This window comes from Bubalus bubalis, chromosome 3, assembly GCF_019923935.1.
Source record: "Bubalus bubalis isolate 160015118507 breed Murrah chromosome 3, NDDB_SH_1, whole genome shotgun sequence".
Classification (NCBI taxonomy): domain Eukaryota; kingdom Metazoa; phylum Chordata; class Mammalia; order Artiodactyla; family Bovidae; genus Bubalus; species Bubalus bubalis.
This window is the reverse complement of record NC_059159.1, coordinates 2,337,175-2,342,310: the sequence shown is the minus strand read 5'-3', so window position 1 is coordinate 2,342,310 and position 5,136 is coordinate 2,337,175. Positions and strand designations below refer to the sequence as shown.

Genomic DNA, 5,136 nt, shown 5'->3' with positions numbered 1-5,136 from the left:
ACACGAGCAATACCTTTATCACTGAATCATTTGATATGATTTGCAATGGCACCCCACTCCAGTACTCTTGCCTGGAAAATCCCATGGACGGAGGAGCCTGGTGGGCTGCAGTCCATGGGGTCCCTAGGAGTCGGACACGACTGAGCGACTTCACTTTCACTTTTCACTTTCATGCATTGGAGAAGGAAATGGCAACCCACTCCAGTGTTCTTGCCTGGAGAATACCAGAGACAGGGGAGCCTGGTGGGCTGCCATCTCTGGGGTCACACAGAGTCAGACACGACTGAAGCGATGTAGCAGCAGCAGCAGCAGCAGCAAGAATACTGAAACAGTCACTGAAAAACAATCAGAGTTCAAATCTGTGCTCAAACGTTCAGATGAGGTGAAACACTGAAGGGTTCTGCCTTAACCAACACTTCAGTTGAGAGAGGGTCGGGTGAGGTTGCAGAAATCCTGCCGCAGAAGGTGTGTCGGGAAGATAAGGCTGAGTCTGAATACGTCATCTGATTTCCTTATACACCCAAGTGACTCGTAACCTTTTCCTCTTTAGTCACATGCTCAGCTCCACACCAACGACTTCACTTCTAATTCTTCCTCTGGAAGAGAGCATCTCATCTCAGCAAATCATTTTGTACTTGGCTGCATCCAAAACAGCCACCTGTGGTTCCTGGTGTTCCTTGTATGAATTCCATCCCCTCTTTGGGGGGGGGGGGGGGGGGGGGAGGGGACTGGTCTTAGTGTCTTGATTCTAAATAGCAAACGTGATGGGATATTACTTCGGAAATTAAATTATAAAAAGCCATGACTTCCATGTTGCAGGCAACTGCTGGCTCTTTGTCATCTGCTCATCTTGACAGCACCAGCTCATGTTGGGTAAGTCTGATGGGAAGCCTAAGGGATAAGGAACTGGAGCTCTGAGCCTACAGCCTACCGGGAGCTGAATTCTTTCCCACAGCATCGTGTTGAGCTTGGCAGCAGACCCGCCCCTAGTGAGCCTCCAGACACCCGTAGCCCAGACTGACAGCTTGACTGAAGCCTTATGAGAATCCGTGAGCTGGAGGACCAGCTCAGCCATCTCCACGTTCCACACAGACTGTGAGATAATCAATGTTCTTTTTTTAAGTAACTGCATTTGGGGCTGATTTGTTACCCAGCAAAGGATAGTTAAGCAAGCATGTGCGCTCAGTCGTGTCCAACTCCTCTCAACCCCGTGGACCGCAGCCCACTGGGCTCCCCTGTCCATGGGATTCTGCAGGCGAGAATATTGGAGTGGGCTGCCATTTCCTTCTCCAGGGGACCTTCCCAACCCAGGGGTCAAACCTCATCTCTTTGTCTCCTGCACTGGCACGGGGATTCTTTACCACTAGCACCACGTGGGAAGCGAGCATAACTTGGTTCCCTGCTGTTCTGTATTTTGTGCTATAGTTTCTTAACAAACTGAAAGCGATGTGGAAGAAATACTTCCTCCTTCCTGGGTTTTCACATCCGTTCCTGCAGCTATCTTTCCGTTCTCTCATCCTCATTTAATTACTGGAGCAAGTTAGCTCCCAATCACCCCCCTACGGTCTCATACTCAGTGCATTATCTGGGAGTTTATCGTCTTACCACTGAATTGTAACCTTTTATTCACAAACTCCTTTAACTTCTTAGTGTTAACCCAAACCAGGCTTTTTAAAAAACCACATCAAAGCCCTCTTCAATGGAGGAAGCTTCTTCTGACCTTCCCCATCCCACCCCAGCTTCCTGCTCTGTCTCTGCCATTTACTGGCAATGGGAAACTGCGAGTTTATGCCACCCCTGCAAGCCTCCGTCTCTTCATTTCTTAAGTAGGATGACACCTGCTTCATAAGATGGTTGGAAAATGGTTGAAACGATATGGGCCAAAGTGCCTGACAGGGCTCATCCCTTACCATGGGCTCAGATGATACTGGCTCTCGTTTCCTGATGCTCAGCCCTCGCTCTTCTGTCCAGTAGGTGCTTATTGAATATTTCAATGGTCCGTTTTCAGAAACGTCCTGGCAATACAAAGACGAATGAGCCTCCCAGGCACTCACAATCTGCCAGAGGAGATAGTATTTATCACACGCTGATTGCAATTGTTATTTGGTCCGTGATAAATGCACACAGTCTGGGAACATAGAAAATGGGCGCTTCATTATCCTGATACGTCATCTTCATTAATTACATCTGCCTCTTTCTTTCCTTTGTGCTGGAGTCTACAGAAGCCTAACTCGCCCTCTAGCCTCACCCTCCAACTTCGGGTCCGTTTTTCTTTCCACTCCCGTCTCCGTCCATCACGCCCTACTTCAATAGGCTGCCACATTCACAGTACCTTTAGCACCTTAGTCTCACAGCTCCGAGGCAGTTTTCAAATTTAAGGACAAGCCCACCTTGGTTCTCCACTGATACGACTTATCTTCACTCCTTTCCCTTAGACCTCATCCTCACACAAAAGCACCTCTTCTTCTTCATGTGCTGTTTCCTGCCTCTGATGCTCTTCCTTCTGCACTGCTTGGCTAACTCCCACTCCTGCTGCTCAGCCTTGCCCTCCACCCTACAACCAACTAACGGCCAATCCATCAGTTTTCCTGCAGACTCTTGATGCCTCGGGTGCATGGGGCCCCTCGCTGTTCCCGACACAGAGACAGCATCGCTCTCCCAACACTGGAGTAAACACTGTTTACTCCATGAGGGGCGCCCCCTCCTCCCTGCTGGCATCAAGCTAATAGAATCATTTTCATACTTTATAATAATGTGTTTTAATCGGAGTGTAACTGCTTTGTAATGTTGTGTTGGTTTTTGCGGTACGACACACGAATCGGCTACATGTGTGCATATAAGCCCTCCAGCTGGAGCCTCGCTCCCACCCCCCACATCCCACCCCCAGGCCATCACAGAGCACCGAGCTGAGCTCCCGGTGCTACACAGCAGTTTCCCACTAGCTCTCTATTTACACTCGCCTGCCAATGCAGGAGATGCAAGTTCAACCCCTGCATTGGGAGATCCCCTGGAGGAGGAAATGGCGACCCACTCCAGTATTCTTGCCTGGAAAATGCCATGGACAGAAGAGCCTGGTGGGCTACAGTCCATGGGGTCGCAAAGAGTCAGACATGCCTGGGTGACTGAGCAGGCACGAGCACGCAATTGTCTGGACGTCAGTGCTGCTCTCTCAGTCCATCCCACCCCCCTGCCTCCCCCATAGAATATTAATCCCTGTGCAAGGTCCATTACCAAGGCCAGTGACATGTTGCTTGTTCTAAATGTGTGTGCTCCTTCCTTCCTTTAGTTCCCAAGAAGGCTATTCCTCCTTAAATACTTAAACTGCACTCTTGGGTCTCACGTGGTCATGTTATAGTTGCCTGTGTGTGGTCCTAGGTATATCTCCTAACACTTGAAAGTGAAAATGGTGTTGGTGGAATTTCCCTGGTGGTCCAGCAGCTAAGACCCTGCACTCCCAATGCAGGGGGCCCAGGTTCAATCCCTAGTCGGGGAACTAGATCCCACATGGCACCATTAAAGATCTTGCCTGCCACAACGTCTTCAAGCCTGTGTGCCATAGCTAAAGCCCAGTGCACCCTAAATAAGTAAACAATTAAAAAAAAAATGATGGGTGTGTCAGCATGAGAATGCCCATTACAGATCTTCAACTACAGGGAAGATCATTGAACAAAGGCCCCGCTTGCTGAGCTCAGGAATCCAGCATCCTGTGTCAGCTGAGGCTCTATGGTCCACAGGCCGCTGCCCCTGACCAGTGGCTGAATGCGAAGGACACTCAGGCAAAGCCCTTCTTTGGAGACAGGAGGTCCTCTAATGGCCAGTTTTGGCTTGAGCACTCCCCAACTCCCCTGAACTTCCCTTGGACTGCAGGGCATTCTAGGATTTCTGCTGTCCAATCAGGGTCAGACTGGCTTTGTGGGCAGGTGAAGTGGTGATGGACAGGGAGGCCTGGCGTGCTGCGATTCATGGGGTCGCAAAGAGTCGGACACGACTGAGCGACTGAACTGAACTGAACTGAACTGAAAGGCTCTTCCTCCCAACCCCTCCCTATTTTCCCTTACATTGAACACCTCCATGAGGATCTTCCCGACCCAGGGACTGAACCCACATCTCTTGCATCTCCTGCATTGGCAGACAGATTCTTTACCACTGAGCCACCAGAATTCTTAACCTGAGCCAAAGCTACTCCTGTTAGAACAAAGATCCCAGCATCTCTGAGACCAATAAAGTTTATGACCCCTCTGCCAGCCTGTAAGCCTGTTTCCACTTGGGAATTAATTAGGATCAGCATTTTACCAGTCAATATGTCCAAAAAAAAAGATGAAGAAGGAAAGAAAGAAAAGAAAAAGAAAAAATCAACAGTATGCTCCGTTTTTTCTTGCACAATAAGCCCATCACAATCACAGATTATGTACACTAAAGCTGGTATCTTTGAGGACAGTTGGAAATATTAACAAAAAGCACATTCTTGATGACTTTTTCCACTTCATGTAGCTACATTACAGTCAATAAATGGAACTGATTAAATGTACCTCTTTAATGTGATGCGCTATTTATCTATAAAGCATTTTCCATAAGCATTCACAGAGCAGAATACTGTTCAAGATTAATATCTCCTGTGCCTGAATGAAGCGACCCTGTAGAAGATGGTGCTGCCAGCCAATGTGACTAGAAATTGATAAAATTCTACTTTTGTTAAACCTGCCTCCTTGACATTTTGTTCTCTTTCACTCTCAGGACCTTGAAGGCTCGATGGACATTCCTATGTTCTCAACTGCAATTCCGGTCTTTCCACCAGAGCAGTTTTATTTCCTGACTACAGCTTAAGTGCCACTGGAGAAATAATTGGAAATGCACAGGTTATGTGGCTGGTGGAAAATAGTCATTAATGGAAAGGGGACTGAAACCAAGTTCTCTTCCGACTGCTAATTCAGAGCTTCTGGCTTTTTCGTGGCGCTCCAGGTCCGTGTTGATGGCACAACCAAAACAAACTAAACAGAATATCAGAATTGCAAATGACCAGGGAAGTATAATCGGGCTCTCTGTTTCCTTTTACAAGTCAGAAGCCACGGGTCACGTTCAAGAGCGAGTAATGGTGTGGCATGAGAGCGATGCAGGGAAACGTCTAGATTCCTCTTT

The 5,136-nt window shown here is 48.2% G+C and overlaps 1 long non-coding RNA gene across 1 annotated transcript; it reads left to right on the top strand.

Moving 5' to 3' along the window:
• Window positions 1-278: 278 nt before the first annotated feature.
• Window positions 279-4,818, top strand: LOC112583587. The gene is made up of 3 exons (XR_003107630.3): window positions 279-679; window positions 820-1,095; window positions 4,735-4,818. It is a non-coding gene; the product is annotated as an uncharacterized LOC112583587 (long non-coding RNA).
• Window positions 4,819-5,136: the final 318 nt, after the last annotated feature.